This window comes from Maylandia zebra, linkage group LG1 (genome assembly GCF_041146795.1).
Source record: "Maylandia zebra isolate NMK-2024a linkage group LG1, Mzebra_GT3a, whole genome shotgun sequence".
NCBI lineage: Eukaryota > Metazoa > Chordata > Actinopteri > Cichliformes > Cichlidae > Maylandia > Maylandia zebra.
The window spans coordinates 19415383-19433088 of record NC_135167.1 but is presented as its reverse complement, the minus strand read 5'-3'; the positions used below and the strand labels follow the sequence as shown (position 1 = coordinate 19433088).

At 40.7% G+C, this 17706-nt stretch overlaps 1 protein-coding gene across 3 annotated transcripts in view; it reads right to left on the bottom strand.

Moving 5' to 3' along the window:
- zfhx3b (zinc finger homeobox 3b) overlaps positions 1–17706 on the bottom strand; it is a 287455-nt gene that overhangs the window by 145948 nt on the left and 123801 nt on the right. For all 3 annotated transcript variants that reach the window (XM_076882856.1, XM_004543115.3, XM_076882862.1), the window contains one exon: positions 2509–2868. The gene's annotated coding sequence lies outside the window, so the exon portion shown is untranslated. The remainder of the gene's footprint in view (positions 1–2508; positions 2869–17706) is intronic.

Here is a 17706-nt window from a genome sequence, read left to right as displayed (position 1 = left end):
CTTTTACATTTCAATGACCAGTTTTAAACAACAGAAGTAAATCTTTGCATCTTTGATTGGTCACTCAGTCCAGTCAACTGATTTCTGTACATTGGGGCTGTGAACTGTTTAAAAATTATTTTTAGATGCCAAAGTAAGCATGGATTGCTTTCCACAATGAAATGTTTAAAATGTCACAGAGTTACATCTCCCTTTCTTTTGTATTTTAAGAGTTCATTTGAATACATTCACTAAAAAAAACATAACCAGCATCTAAAGCAATGTATAACCCCCCACTTTTTCTACATATGTACTGCATTTTACTTTTACAGTTACAGATTAAAATGATTACTCTGTGTATATTTTATGTCTATATTTTTATCGACTGATTGCATTATTTTTTTTTAAATTGTCAACTAAACCATCACATCCTGACACAAGTTCCCTTGTTACTGCGAGGCTGATATTAACCCCTAACCCAAGCCAAAAAGAGCGAACAAGTAATGGCAGCTTCGGATTTACTACTGAGGATGTCACAATAGGCATCTATTGCAAAAGATGCCCCAATACGCTGTGTTTCTCTTAATGCTATGAGACAATTCCCAGAGCCACACGCCGACAAAGCGCACTCACATGCAATACAAAGCACGTAACAAGAATGGTAACCCGTGTCGCCTCTGTTTTCTGATCTTATATTTTTGATATGTTAAAATACATTTCCTCAGGAAGAAACGGGGAGAGAAAGTGGAAGGTGGTTTTCACATATGCTGTTTAGAATTGTAAATGTATTGCATAGGCCCCGCTGTCCAATTACATATATCTTTCATGTATGAAATCATGCATGTCTTTTTCTCTAAAAGGGGAGGGCTGGCACAAAGGGAGTAACCCCAACAGTAGCAGAACATTGTGCTGCCCACTTGAAAAATAAGGTCTAGTGTCGGAGCCCTGGAGCTGTGGAGCCCTGGGCAATAGCACAGCTCCATCAGCACACAGACCAGGGAGGGGAGTTGCTTTCCCCCAGACTGGAGCCCTTTCCACTCCTGACTCCTGCTGTATTATTGTTGCCCTATTTGTGAGGCAGCTGACCCTGTGGGTCCTAAATCAGACTTTATAGAAAATACATTTCAGATCACGTCCTTAATTAGGTCCGAGATGATAAATATTGTTTCATGAGCTTTCAAGTGTATTATTTTTGCCAGCACTAAAAATATCATTTAAAGATGCAGGAGAAGAAAAACATTTCCGTGTATTTCTTTTTATTTTTTTAAACAACAACTTGCTGTTAAGTATTCAATTTCAGTGACCCAAATTTTACTAAATGACTTTGAACTTTTCGAACAAATCTTTTTAACTCCTTTAAGACATAACTCATGCCACTCAGCGTGTCCTGTTGCTTTTATGTTTGCTCCAGTACAGTCACTTGATTACATAAACAAATTATATTCTCAATTTCGCTTGTTTTCAGAGTGCAAAGTAATACATTAATTTTTGGTTGACAAACCAAGATGAACATATTTGCCTTTTGCATGACGAAAAGGAAATTGTTTGCTACATATGTGCAAAACCTTAACCTCAATCTTTATTTTACATATGACGCTATTTGACTCATGCTATGCTGCTCAGCCAGAAGTTTGCTTATTATCTTATCAAGCAGAATAACTTAATATAGTCCAGATAACCTGGGATCAGGTCTTAATCAATGTGTGAAGCTACGTTGTCAGTGTTCTAAAAAAAACAACAGGGAAACCCTTATGAAACTTGGAGGAAAGCTTCTTTTAAAGTCAATCAAAAAAAAGAAATGCTTATTTCGTTAGCCCAAAAAATGCATACATGCGTCACAAATGTGCCCCGTTGCATGTTTCTGATTCAAAACCATGTTGTATATCGTTTTTGCACAAACCTAGTCTCATGCAGTAAAAGACAATATACAAGCACCAATAAACACACACACACACACACACACACACACTCAGCGGTGACATTTTATCAGCCTGAAAATCACTTTTGTCCCTTTAAACTTCAAAACACACACATCTTGGAATATTTGCACATCCCATTACTGACAGGAATACTGATAACTGTAATCGAAAGCAAGAGAGGGTATACTGTAGGTGTGTCATAGTGTAAAAATAAAGTATATTTCCTGTCCACAGGCCTGTACATTTTCATATGATGGTCTGCAAGTTTATGTATCTGTACAGCATGCCTGTGTGACACATAACCACGCCACCAACGCTAAGCTCTGGCTGATCACTGGCCCAGTCAGCAAGGGGCTGGTGAAGAACCTAGGATAAGCATCTATCAACCAAACAACCACAATCTATTCCGATCCTCTAATCTGAGAGGAATAAACAGGTGAGCAGAGCATGAAAGCGGGGCATTTATCAGCCAGACTTTCCTTTACCCCAAATCTGAGGGAGAGCTAACCATGTGAGGGATACAGAGGGGACAAGTTAGCTTCAAAGCCCTGGAGAAGTTAAAGGGCTTTGGGTTTGGACAGCAGGAGCAAGGGGGACTTCACAGCCTTACCTGATGGGGTTTTTGGTCTGAGTTTCCAACACACAGAAGCCTCTCTGACTGTGTTTTCGTTTCAAGTGTCTGTTTGAAGTCAGCAGGCAGAAAGGTCACACCCTCTTGGTCACAGCAGGTTTGTCGAAGCAATGGTGGATGGCCAGACGCTATTGCTAATGTTCAGGCTTTCTTTCTTTGTATTCACAAAAATAATAAAGGAGAATGTAAAGCTATAGATCTGGTGCCTGGGCACCTGAAGAAGTTTTGGTGATTTACTCCTAGAATTCCAGGTATTTCCAGGGTTTTCCAAAGCTATACGTTTTTGGGATTTAGGGACTCCCGGGTCACAAGAAGAGCAATTCACAATGACGCCATCACCTGGAACGTGAAACAAAGAAGAAGAAGAAGAAAAAAGACAACATCAGAAGCATGTTTTGAACGCAATTAAAAATCACAACAACCATGAAAGAGTTCCAGTGCAGTCTTCTAAGAGCAGCGACAATATCTTTACCTCATCCCGGAAATATGAGCACACAATAAATGTCTTTCAAGAGAGAAAGACCAGAGCAATATGACTTCCATCAAGACTTCAAAATTAATCAGCTCTTTTTAGAGTCAACAAAATTAATCTATAATTATTTGGATGCTACTACTGCAGGACAGCCTCTTACGACTTCAAGATTACATTTAATAGCAAATGAACTGCTGTGAGTAATTTCTGTTCTCATACCACTGAAGACTTTTAAAATGAAAAATGAAAAAGATTTCCTGAGAAACTTAATTTCCCTGTAACCGGAACAAGACATATTCCTGTAATAGCATATATAATTGCCTGTTCTGCAGAGGATCTCCAGTATACGACAACAAAGTCTCATAGACAGTACATATTTATTCAACTGTCAATTCCAGCAATGAAAAAAAGGAACATGTTAAAAAAAAACGCCTTTGAATTCCACATGGGCCTGGTTTGTGAAGCTGAGTAAATATGCTTGTCATATGTTCCAATAGTTCCACAGCGACAGAGATTTAGTTTGGGAATACAGGCGGGAGAGGCAGACAGCTTGTGATAACTGAATAGCTCTTTTGAAGCCGCTTCCATTTGGAAACATTGTGCGATTATTTTTACCTCTGTGGTTAGACTTGAGTTAAAGCCCATGTTTAATTGTTCCCAAGAGTTCTTAGTGTGGCGCTGATAAGGAGCTTGGGGAGCAACATTTAAAACTGCAACAAAAATAACTAGACTCTTGCTCATTGGCCACAGGTCTGATAGAGTGTCAACAGAGGATACACAAAGCAAAGAGAAAGAAATGAAGGTGCGAAGAGAAGAGAAAGAAAGGGAGACGGGGGCAGACATCTTGTGCGGTTATGATGGGCTTGCATTTGAAATGTTTTATCGGGGGTTTTTTTTGCTCCTGGTCTTGATTTTAATGTGCGGTCAGCCTTTCACGGCATCCAATCACTTCCATTTGAAATATCAAATCGAATAATAATCCTTTCGAGCCACCTTAAATCGAGAGTACACAGTGCACTCCTTGCTAGGGAATAAATAAATTATTTTCATGACAGGATTTTGTCAGCGGTTACAGCAGTCAGAAAGCAGCGCTGTTAATTTGTCATCTCCCTCTTCCCCGCTCTCTCACTTCGTCCAACGCCACGACTTCCCGGTTTGTCAGGGCGACCTGTGGGAGTGTATGTGTCGGATCAATAGCCCACCCACAGCAGAGCCGCGGGCCATCCCTGACCTGGGCTATTGATTAGGCTTGGCTCAGCTGCCAATAGCAATGTGCTGGATGTGACACCAGGATAAGATGGGAGCTGAGGAAGGGGGATTCTGAATTGCCAGTGGCAGGCCCATAGCACACCGCAGATAAAAGTCAATTCCACTTAACCAAATCACTGACAACTAAATAGTTAGCACACAGAAGAATGCTATGAGTCTGTGATGGCAGCTGCTGGATGGCTGGGGATTTCCTAGCCCCTGACCTGTGTCGAAGAGCACAAAAGGCCAGGGCTGAAACACTGTGACACATGTTTGTCTGTCTTTCATTGTGGTTTCTCTTCACTCGGCAAGCTACACCTGTGTCATTAATAAATCTGGAACATCTTTAATCAAGGGCTGATTACTGATAAAATACATTTAGACATTTAGTAAAAGTTACTATTTTCAGAAAATCCACAGTTAACTATAGCTTTGGGTCATTCTAGTAAACTATTTTAATTATAATGTTATTGTTTGTCGACAGTAAATTTAGTATTTGCCAAAGTTAAGCTATTAATTTACAATTTATTTGCAGTGGTTGTTATATATATGACATTGTAAGTAATACTGGTTCCAATAAGGAACACTTATAGTTTTTATACTTCTTAACAAAAAGTCATTAGATATTTAAAAGCAGGTAATAACCACAAGCTGTACAGATGTGCTTCATGAGCCTGCGTACATGGAAGCAATGCAGCTGTACTGATATTGTCAGACTCCTTTTGATCCATCTTGCTCCCGGTCATTACCAGCCCATATTAGAGTAGTTTACATGTCACTTTACCGGTCCTCGTGAATGTAATTCTGTGGCTACTGCCTCCATGTGCATTCAGCACCTATCTATGGCGCCATATCTCTTCCTGTAATTGCTGAGTGACAGAAAAGCAATACTGACCACTTCATTATAGGACAGCCAGACTGACTGGACACTGGCCTCTTTGCTCTAGGTCACTCTGGTCAGACTGACCTTATCTGCCCAGGTCGTCAGGGGTCAGTCACCCAGAATCTATGAGGACGTTACAAGACTTGCTGTGGGTCCCGTACAGCAAGGTCGCCTGACCCAGGCAGACTGCTTATATCACAGGTATTGATTGCAGATTGTCTACTTCAACTGACGCTAGCCTAATCTCCCGATAGTGGGGTCTCAGGGGCTTTAGTGTGAAGTTAAGTACTAAAAGTAACAAGAGGGAAGCTACTGGATACTAGTGATGGTATGCAAAAAATATGGGGAAAAAGTTTTATTTTTGCATTGCTGTTTGGGGATGAAGCTCTGCGAATGCCAATTTTATAGAGTAATGAATTAAGTAGGAAAATGCATTGTACAACTACAGTAGGGTAGTGTTGTAGCCTGTTCCTTCTTGCTGTCTGGTAAACAAACAGCATGCAGGAAAAAAAATCTGCTGTTTGATCTCAGTGTGCTTAATTTAAAATCTTTGTTCAAATCATTATTATTTCCAAAGAAAATGAACTAATCCACCTGCAAAAGTTAGCTGCAAGTCTTTCAGTTTGCCGTGTTTATCTACTACATATGGATGAAGATATATGACATTGTTAGTCAGCACCTATATGTGTATTTGCATGCATGTCTTTGGCAGCTTGTCTGTGTGAGACCCTTTATGTACATACTAAAGCATCCCTGATGCTCGTTAGATCCCGTCTCTCGGCAGCTGCTTGGCACCGTTCATATTAAATCACAATAATGGCAGATGAGCTCTTGCACTAGAGAGACAAGCATCTATTTGAAACTGCATTTTATTACACTTTGTTCCATTTAATCAAAAAAAACTATGTGAAAAGATAACCCGGTTTTAAAAATCCCAGATAAACAGCAACGATTGCATCTTTAAATAATAAATGATCTTCTGCCTCTTACAGACGGGAATATAACTGAAAATAATTGAAGACAACAATGTCCTATAAGAGCACCACTCGAGCACTGCTGATTCAGAATCCCTCATAACTTCAAACATTCAGTCATAAAGTATAGATAATCCGTAAAAGAACGGCATGCGTCTGTTTACAATTTCCTTCTAATTAAAGCTACAGGATAGGCTCTACCTTTGTTAAAGTTGATGTGTGTTTGTTAGACTTGCCAAAAAACTGTACCACTGGCAAATTAGGGGTGGAATACAAAACGAAACAAACAATAACACTCTAATATGATCTGCAGTCAAGGAATAAATATTTCACAATCTGTCTACATTTGACACACTTTCAGTTTGAGAACAAAGGATTCTGAAACAACAAATTGCCCAAACTTAGTCTTGAGACAATAACCTTTTTGACCTGAATTAATTCACACAATAGTCACTTCAGCCTGACTGGGTATGTAATTGGTCCTCAATTTGTTTAGAATTTAATGACATATTGTTACTTCTGTTGGTGATTAATCAAAAGGGAAAAAACCCCGAATCAGATCAATAAGTTAAACAAAATCCAATCATGACTGTAAGGCATGTAAAAAAAAAAAGCATTAATTGGGCAAAAGATGACGGTATGCTACTTTATAACAGGGTGAACTGAAAGTAATGGAAAAATCAGGTAAGCAGGATGCTGATGAAGGTGATGCATTTCCATCTTCCTTCTATGAACCACGCCTGCAGTGTGCAAGTGTGTCTAAGAGGGATAAGGTAGTGCTTGATGATTAATCACTGGACATAATAAAGCTTCTCCCCATGAGCACACAGTCCAGCTGATTCTATGATATGATTGGGGCCGATTAAAAAAAAAAGAAATAATTATTCCTTACAGTGCATTCATAGTACACTCTAATGACATCTTCTGATTGGACCTTGCGGAGAAGATAATAAGGGCCGTCTTCAGAGTGGTCTCTAAGATTATTTCTTTAACTTCATGAAATGGGGCCACGGGCCTGGATGCTGCAGATTTGAGGATTAAGATAAGATGACCTTTCACATTATGTTGCCATGTATAAAAGATGAAGTTTACAGTGCCTCATTACATTAGGCCTTATCAATGGTTGGAGCCTCTGTGAAGTCCCTTTGAACATCACAATGGTTTTTTGAGGCTGGTTTACAACAGGCCTCTACCCCCCAGTGTGGGATTACACTGCCTGTGTGTGTGTTTGGGTTATGGTTTGTATAACAACTGTTAATGTTCTAAAACAATTCAAAAATACTATACAAGGTGTATATACATATATATATATATTAGGGGTACAACGATACTCGTATCGATATTGAACCGTTCGATACAGTGCTTTCGGTTCGGTACGCATATGTATCGAACAATACAAAATTTTTAATTTATTTGATCAACTTTTCTTCTGACGATGCTGTCTGTGTTGAGAGCTCAGTGGATCTGCGTTCGACTACTCTGCCTAGACTGCACTGTCGAGCGCAGATCCACTGAGCGCAGGCCAAGCTAGCAAGACAGATGCTAAGCTTGTTGCAACATGGCAAATTGAACCTCCCCCACCCTCATTCAGATCTGGCCTTTGGAACTATTTTGGTCTTCATGTGAAGTATGACCCTGAAGGTAAGCGCGTCATGGACAAAAGTAAAACAGTGTGTCGGATGTGCTACGCAATGCTCAATTACATGGGTGGGAACTACTGCGTTAGCAGTTAGCTCGTTAACGTGTTGACGCTGTCCAGCCCCACGCACCAGGCAATCCGCGGTAGCTCGTTAACGGAGATTTGCCCTGTTGTGGCATTAACGTCATTTCAGATTAACGCTGACAGCACTAGTGAGAACAAAATGAATAGGACTGCACATTTACTCCGACAGCATCCTAGTGCAAAGACAAGTGGAAGCAGACAAAAACAACAAGCACGCATGCTACAAACTTTACCCGAGTCATTTAGACAGCCGTTAGCACACGATTCTCCTTATGGGGACCTGATATGTTTAATATGCTGCTGAGAATATAGCCCAGAAGAAGCTTATAGTATAGCTTTTATTTTGGAAAGAGCCCATTTCTCTGTAATAAACTCTCTTTTCCAAAGATGAGTGATTTCTCCATCAGATAGATTTATTTATTTTTTATTACTTTGTTGTTTCAGCAACATTAAATTTAAAAACTGTACGTTTGACTTAAAATATATATTTATAATTTTAATAAATGACAAATTAAAAAAGCATGAACATTTTTTTGAATCAAAAAAATATCAAACCGTGACACCAAAGTATCGAACCAAACCAAACCGTGAATTTTGTGTATCGTTGCACCCCTAAAAAAAAAAAAAAAAAAAAAAAAAAAAAAAAAAAAAAAAAAATATATATATATATATATATATATATATATATATATATATATATAAAATTAAATATAAAAAAAATTATATAAATTGTTTGAATATACAGTTTATGTCAAACTGTTCAGACCCAGCCTGTGAATGTTCATGCTAAGCTTTCAGGCTCAGACACTGAAAAAAAGAACAATGGAGAACATTTTTATTTCCACAGTTCTCCGAAATAATGTTGTCATTAGTGTTCAATGTTAACATCTAAGTTTCCAAGAAAAAAAAAAAAAAGAAGGAAAAACTGGAAATGGAAGGCAAAATGTCACTTGTTTCAAATGCAAACCAGCATGTTTAAAACATCTTTTTGGATCAAGTGATATTATGTTGAAACTAGAACCTGCTGCTGAAAAAATGCTGTCACTTGTTTCCAGTCTCCAAAAAAGTGAAACTACATTTGAAACAAGTCAAGTGATGTCACCCTAATGGCAGATTTCTTTTCTCTTGTTGTTTTGAGGCTCGTAAGGACTCTGATGCTGAGCGACACTTCTGGATCCTTCATCTTCAGCAGAACCAGACTCTCTGCTGGTCGGGATGAAGAGCTATAGGCTTCAACAGGCAGCAGACTACTGGCCAACATCTCCAGGCTTCTTTGATGTGGGAGGCATTGCTTACCCCTATAACTTACAGCCCAGCTCTGCAGGGACTTATTTTTATAACCTCCATTATTTTCTATCATAAATATTCAAATCCAGATCTTAAATCCAGAGCTTAGTGAGGAGAATAGCCAAAAACAACATGCAGCTCTTCAGCTTCCCCTAGCTCTCGCTCTTCTATAGAAAATCATTATGAAGATTAATACAGAAATCAAACAGAATGCTGAGACGAGACTGCAGGATGCAGTAAAATAATGCACTCGAGATGGAATTTTTGGTCAAGGATCTCTGGCTTTTTTGTTCTTTGTTTGTTTGAGTATTTTGACACATTCTGCATTTCCTCCTTGTGGCTGTGAATTAATATTTTCAGCTTGAATATTAATCCTGATTCAGTAGTGGATTAGTTTGCCATTGTCCCCTCTGTGCTGAGCCCTAAATAAAGGCGCTGACATGGAGAGGAAATCTATACCTCTCTGCCCTGCAAACAAAGACCTCTGCACCCAGAGATAACACATGTCCCTGCAATGCAGACCCCCCCGCCTCCAACTACAACTCTACCCATGTGCTGGATCCTACCATCTCCCTCTCACTTTTCTTTCTCCTTCAACCCTCAATTCCACATTTCCCCTTCCTCTCACCACTCTCTTCCTCCCCGTCTCTTTCTCTCTCCCCCAGAAAAACTTTGCCATGGTAGATTTGCAAGGCAATTGTGCCCTTAAACCGCGCCTCTTCCTCAGCTTATACCATGCATTTTCCAGAATTTATCAAAGAATACAATGGGGTTATGCTTTCACCATTATTCTTCAGGCAAGAACAGTAATTTAAATGCACCAGTACTACTGAAGCAGGGCGCAGCCCTGCTGTCTCACTATGGAACAGAGAGAGATGAAAATGCGTTACAAAAAACGCACAGCATTACTTTGTTGACCTTTCCTGTTCTCATAGTTTACAAACAGCTGTGAAGCTCCTTCCTCTGGGCTCTTTGTACATCAGAGACTGGGACTGATGGAGGCACGCCATGCTTAAATGAAGGGCTTTTTCTAACTTGCCTCCGTTGTGGCTCACAAACACAATTTAACAAACACACATTTACTTTATTTTTGCCACCAAAGCAGTTGCCAAAGCGAAGGAGGAAATACATGCTGAAACAGATACTGCGTCCTTTTATGTATGTATACTGTGCATATCATAGCAGACAGTCTATTTAAAAACAAAAGGAAAAAAATCTAAACATACATAGATCTCAAAACACCCACCCACACATATTCCGATTTATTTTCCCATCCGTTGCAGTCTCATCAGTGGGCAATTTTTAACCAGCGTTCCATTTTTACGGCGAACACAACTAAAGCTGTACTGTTATTTTTTTGATGCCACTAAATGTGTGCGCCACAGTTCATCTCAGACTTTGAATGAGCTCCAATACACTGTCCTCAATGACACTAATCAGCATGTAACTGCCAGTTCATAGGATGAGATGTATTGTGCACAGACACGTGTGTTTTATCATGCTATTGTGAAAGCAAACGGGAGCGTCGAGTACCATGTTTCAAACGGTGGTTCTACACATGTGCCCTGAGGCTGAATGCCAGGTGAATATTAACAGCGAGCTGCGTGAGGGGTAGAAGATGCATAGGACGCAGGATCACAAGGACACAAAGTTAGAGATGGAAAAAAAGGAAGAAGGAAGAAAAACAACAGAAGGATTGAGGTGGATGAGAAGTGAGGGGAACATAAAGGGAGCAATAATAAAGGAAAGTGGGACTGAAAACAGTAAAATATAACAAGAGGAGAAAAACGTGGACGACTGCAACAGACAGCTGGACATGGACTGGGCCGGTCTGCAGACCTGGTCAGACTGATGAGAACAGGCAGCAATAGTGATGCCATTATGTCGTTAATCAATCCACTGGTGTCTGCTTGTCTGGGTGGGCAGATACTCACAGTCTAGAAGGGGTTAATGGGAAATCAATGAGAGGGATGTGCTTATGAGCAGGACAAGGGGAAAGAGGGACAGGGGGTAGAGGCAGAAAGGCGGGGAGGGGGAGATAGGAAAATTGTTTCCTGTGATAGCAGCAGTCTTCCCAGATGTTATCTGTCATTCAAAGAAACACTCTGGTGACCAGATGTTTAGGCTCATCGTGGTGGAGTGGGTACACATCCTAGTGGGGGATCAATATAGGTCAAGTACATGGTAATATTTATCACTACGCTGCACACACACACACATACACACACACAAGGCGCTGATGTCTCTACAACACAGAGACTTGCGCTGTGAAGAAAACTATGCACTTGGAATAAAACAAAATAAAATAAAATAGAAAAGCGCAGCCTTCTGATATGTTTGTTTTTTTCAAGAGGCTATTTACTGTATCTGGTGTTTTTTCATTAATATGCTCCATATTGACCTGGATCAGCAATATCTCTTTCCTACGTCCATTAAAAGAAACAAAGGGAGGCGTTGATTTGGACGGAAAGGTAAAATAAATACAGCAAACATCAGCCAGGGTAGATCTCCAAAGGCCTGGAGGCATTTGGGGTGGTGGGTGGAGAGTTGGAAAGGGGGAACCCAGAGCAGGTCCCAGTGCAGTGAGGCTCTTTGTAGTTTGAGCAGTCTGAACTAGCCAGAGGCTTACTGCTCTAACCCATACCACTCAGAGAGACTGTTTGGGGGAATTACACCACAGAGTAATAATTAATCAAGTAAATGCTGAACTGCTTTGATTTGGATTACATTAACATATTATCAATAATGTATTAATCAAGTACAAATAAACACCTCTGCATAATAGCATACTTAAGTAACTACGCTTCCACGCTTAACTCAAAAAGTTTGGTGGCAATGAGGAAAACCACAGCAAACTACAGTGGAAGCAGCAGAGTCTCGCGGCTTTGGAAGCAACACCTCTTGGCACTTAACTGTCTTTGTTCATCAGCTTCCTTTTTCATCAGCGCATCAGCCATTTTCAAGAACTTTTACCAAGAGGTGAAAGAAAAATTATGAATTCATTTATTTACTCTTAACAATGTCAGAAGGCATCACGGGGAATAAATAAACACTGATGAAGCACTGAAAACACAATACACGTAATTTGTGCAAAGCTACTCCAGGTTTGATTCCAAAAGTAGCTGAGTGGATTGAGGAGAGGAAAAAAGCAAAGAAAAAACTTAGTCACTTTTATCATTTGCAGAGGAGTCGAATCAGCTCTGCTTTTGTATTTTCACTTAAATACATGTTCTGTTTTTCCCAGATAAGTTGTGTTGTTTAAAAGCATCCGTTCTCGCCTAACGCTTTGTTCATTGGGGGAACTTCATGCCCAGGGATTTTCTAAACACAATTCATCAAAGTGGAACGGCAGTCTTTTTTTCTGCATTCCTAATCCTTTTTGCTGCAGATGAGAGATTTGCTGTTCAGACTCATTAAGATTAAAGCGTTTTGCCAGAGTTATTTAAGAATGCAAAGTTCCATGTGAGACCTCTCAGAGTTCAGAACAGAAGAAAATCCTATTGACACGCTCGGTGCACTGGGGGCTGATCTTAGCCTATATTTCTATATTTGGTGTCAGTGATTGAGTGATAGCATGTGAAACAGTTTCCCCCGCTGCATTTGTGCTTTAGAGTTACAATCACTTTTCCGTTCTTATAATTAAAAGGTAACGGGTGAGCTCCTTTTTCTTCACTTGTAAAATTCATCTGGCTGCTTATGCACCTATAAAAACATGTGACTATACCATCTGGTTTTAATACGAATGTGTAGTTTATTGGCTTTGATAACTAAATATAAACTGGCAGACAAATTAGTTGTTTTGCAGTTAAGGGAAACAATACATTATGGTCATAGGCTGTAAATGTGCAGTTAACTAGGCAGTATTTAGCTTTCTGGTGTTATTTTGGCAGCAGAGTTTGGCTGGGGTGAAATTATCAGTCATCTGGTTGGACAGACAACAGTTAACGTTTAGCTGGAGGTGATGGCAGTCTTTTAGCTGAAAAAGAAATTATCATTGGATCGGACTGAGTGTTAGTCTTCTGCCTAAGGATTTTTAATATTAGCCTTTTTGGCCAGAGTCTCAGTAGTCTCTTGGCTGTGCTCTGAAGCTCCTTTCCCAAACTTTCCAACTCCAAGTGTCGCAATCTGGTTCCATTTTACAGCTGGCCTTGAGATTGTAACAGAGCTCCTTTCTCTCCCTCCTCAACCACATATTTAATCCCTGTGCTTATGTCAAACTTAATTACAGGACCTTGTACGAAAAAATAACAAGTGAGCCTTGTAGGGGTGAGAGAGAGAGAAAAGAAGAGTATTAAAAGAGGGATAGAAAAAGAGACACGGGGAGAATGTTAAGAGGTGTGAGGAGGAAAAAGGAACAACAAAGACATTTAATCTGTAGACTCAGCATGCTAAATGACCAAACAAAAAGCTTTGATCTCAAGTACCTCTTTTTAGTTGATGCTGGAACAGGCCCAATCTAAGTCAGCACAGGCATTTAATTCATGAGCTCTCAGTGGCCTAAAACACCCCCACCCCCCCAAAAAAACAATATGTGAACTAGCACAGCGCAAGCATAGTATCTGCTTTGCATCTACTGTATACATCTATAATGGATAACTGCTTTTCAAAGACGCACAGGCTGTAATGATAAGAAAGTGACCCGCGAGCGCCCACATTCATATCCTTTCAGTGAAAATCCAGCAAATTCTCCAGAAACCCCCCAAATCAAAAAAAAAGAAAAAAATCATTAGACTGAGACAGTCATTCAGCTCGTGCACGTGTGCGTTTGTGCACCTAAAACTATTTACTCTGTAGAAGTGGAACAGCTGGGGAGAGAGATGTTTAGTCTGTCAGTTTAAAACTATTACCTCAAACTCTGAAAATATGAGCTGAGCCTGTCGTGCATCGACACAGGGAGACAGCACTGTGAAGAACAAACCTTTGAAAAGTCTAAATCAATTTTTGGGGGAGTAACATAACAAATGCTTCAGCGCAGTGAAGAAAAGGGGATCTCTTTTTTTTAACAGTTTGAAAAGCACATATTCATACAATCTTCATAAGGCAAAACAGCATAAATGCAGTATACATGAAGCCTTTTGAAAAGGAAGATGACAGTGCAGCAGAAAGGGAAGAGACACAGGGATACTCCTCAGAGATGCAGACAAAACAAACAGGAAGACCATCACTGCTACATACAGAGCTCCATACTGTTTCCCTACACCGTTCACACTCAACACACCTCACCACCCATCTACCCACCCGTCCACCCTTCGGGGCAGCCTACTGACTAAAGCCTTCCCAGACTGGACTTGAGTGGTCAAGCAATGGGCTACAGGAGGGAGAGAGTTTCCCATGCCACTGGTGCTGGAACTGGCGCGCCACCCGGAGGTATTTATAGCAGGCCAGCACTAAAGGGCCGGGAGAGAGGGCATGCTTGTTTTCCTTTCCATTCCCCAGGCACTTTCACCAGGCCTCACATGTGGGTGTTAAATATATATCCAAATACTGGGAGCAGCATTGTGGGGGCAGAGAACAGAAGGTAGTGGGCTCCATTGGAATTGGAGGGAGTTCGGGGTGGAGGGGTGCAGTGAGAGATGGAGAACTGAGAGAGAAGGATTGGGAAAACAAGTCTGATTTGTGGGGAAAGAAAGAAAGAAAGAAAGAAAGAAAGAAAGAAAGAAAGAAAGAAAGAAAGAAAGAAAGAAAGAAAGAAATTGGCTTTTGATGTAGTGAAATTGCAAAATGTGAACAGAAGAAAGGAAGACGAATAAGTTTGTGTGGGCTTCCAAACTCAGATGGGCCTTAGACACACAAGTAGGCTCACTGCCAGCTCCAGGATGCAGTCTACACCAAGACCAGGATCAGTAGTGGCTGAACTCAACACAGATTATATGTAGACTCCACAGCGGGGGGGATAGTGCAGACAAAATAAAGGGACAGTTGCAGGGAGGTGGAGTGGTCCTCCTGTTGTGGCTTCCTTAACTTCAAACAATATCTGGCTGCATCTACTATAGTGGAAATACTCTGATGTGTGTCTCTTTCTATCGCTCTCTCTCTCTCTCCTTCTGCATGGGAATTCCAGAGTGACATTATTACTATGATGAAAACAGACCCCATAAATACGGAGCACTATGATGAATATAACAGCGATTATGGGGGCAGCGATAATTAGATCAGGAAAGAAAAACTCATTGAAGTTTTCTCTGTTTTTGTGTTTGGGAATTCCTTTCAACCTTGTGTCTTAATGTATGAGGAATTACAGAGCCAACGGTAGCGTGGTAAACATGTGGGTCTCTATGAGGGCCTCTTGGGGCCTCTTCAGTGATCCTCTCTCCTGTTTTAGCTCTCTGCTCCCACTCACATCTTGGTAAAAGCCACCCTGCTGTCTGCTTTTTTAATGATGGTTTGACCAACAAACAATTAATAGGCTGCCCCACAGATGCTGTTAAAAATGAAATAGCAGGAGCGCTCCCAAAAGAGGCTATCCAGCAACTGCTGCTATCTTTCCATCCAGGTTTACTCATCAGGTTTTAACCTCTTCAGCAGCTCTCTCTCACCTACACAGTCTCAGCTTAGATCTTTAAGCCCTAAGACTACAGCTTTAAAAACACCCTGACCTGAGCCTCTGTCCAAATCCCAAATGTACAGCAGCCATCCCACTAGCTGACTGCGTCAGAAAGATTCCACCATAGCCTCTGTTTTTTCATACTTGTGGGAAAATAGCAGTTCATGTTTCCTTGGATGCTTCACACATTCCTCACCCTGTCTTCACATTGCAGGGCCCCAGAGTAAGGGTATGGCCAGAGCCACTCGAGAGGAGGTGCTTGGCAAATAAGAGGTGTGGCTAAATGAAAATGGAAGGGAATTATTTGTGTTTATTTAGGAGGGAGTTGCTAGGCGATGGGAACTCAAATAGGCACTAATTACATTTCCCTGAGTTTGATGAGTATAACAGAACTTGGACAGGAACTTTGGAGCTCATTTAACTTCTCAGAACACAGCTGGGAATTATAGATAACAGAACATCTGGAAGTCACAAAAATACTTCTCTAGCGTCTAATCCAGACTAATTCAAAAGCTGCCACATCCTGCACTGAACGACAACCCAAAGCCAACTCAGTGACAGTTCCAATATTACAACTTTTGTAGTAAAAAACATAGACATCTCTGAATGACGTTTGAGTAATTTGGGCAAAGGTTCATGCTTTCTAGACCATACAGCAGCCTCTCCTTAAAATTGAGCGTTACACTGAAAGGTCACGGAAAAGTACCTCAAAGCACCGACAGTTTACATGAACTCACACACAGACTGTTGCACTATGCAGTAACACTCTGTGCTGCAAGTTCACATATTCGGCGCAAGTATCAAAAACACGACTACTTAAGTCCCGTAATGAAGCTGCAAAAAGCACAGCCAAAACACACAAAGCCACTGAGAGATGCGCACAAAGAATACTCTACTTGGCCACATTCGGGATTGGTCTCATCCCAAATTCCTGACCTCAAAATTTCAAGACAAAGGTAGCTGGTCTTGATTTATGCATGCTTCAACACAGAATGGAGAGAACAGGACATAGTAGGGAAGAAATTAATTTTGATCCTGAAAACATTATTAATGGTAATGTTTAAAACATCAAAGCCCTGGCTGACAGAGACACAGCATCTTCACTCTGACAAGCTGGAACAGATGAGCTCACTTGAGTCAGTCAAGGTGAGGCACGGGAGAAAATGTAATTTGTCTCTCAGTTGATTTTCATTGAGATTTTGTGGCGAGTATGTGGTTCAGAATAGGTCAAAATCGTGTAGCTTGGATATGTTCTGTGGAAGGACTGACCGTGATATAAAGGACAGTACCTTCCTCTCTGCCATTAAGCTTGTGTGTTTGTCTTTGTGCTATTAGTTGGCAATGGATACTCAGGAGCTGGTAGTTTCCTTTTAGACCAGCTGACTAAACCCACCCCATGCAGACCACCAGCTAGAACATATGAATCTCAAGTTCATAATGACTGACTGAGCCAGAGAAGAGACCATCCTCTTTCTGTGTGGACTTCTCACTTTAGCTTTGGGCAAAGGGATAAAGCTTCTCTTACTCCCACATGTTCATTTACCCCCCACCATCACACCAATTGAACCAGCGAGTCTGGGGGTAGTCACATTGATATTCAACGCGCATCTCCATCCCCCAGCCACAGCCATCCCCACTGGAAACATTATTTCATTACATGTATTATGCATTCAGCATAAGAGAGCTGGTGAATGTGCAGTGTGCAGATGCTTGTGTGTGGGTGCGGGCAGGCTCGGATGTTTCCCTCTATGTATACATGGTTGCGACATGCCTGTTGTAAAAAGAGTTTTAAAGAGGGTGTAAAAAGTTATAATGCCTCAGGGATGCAGCATTAATGGTACTTGGTTTACTTTGTGAGCACCAAGACAAAATATTTATTCCATACTATTTGTGTCAACATTAGAAAAAGTGATTTTGCAAGTTTTACAGTGTAGCGGGACAAAGTTCCCCGCAGAGACAGAATGAGTTTCCTCAGTTCATCTGAGTATGTGCACCCACATGTGAATGTATACTGTGCCTCATGCAGAGAAGGCGATAAAGAGATAG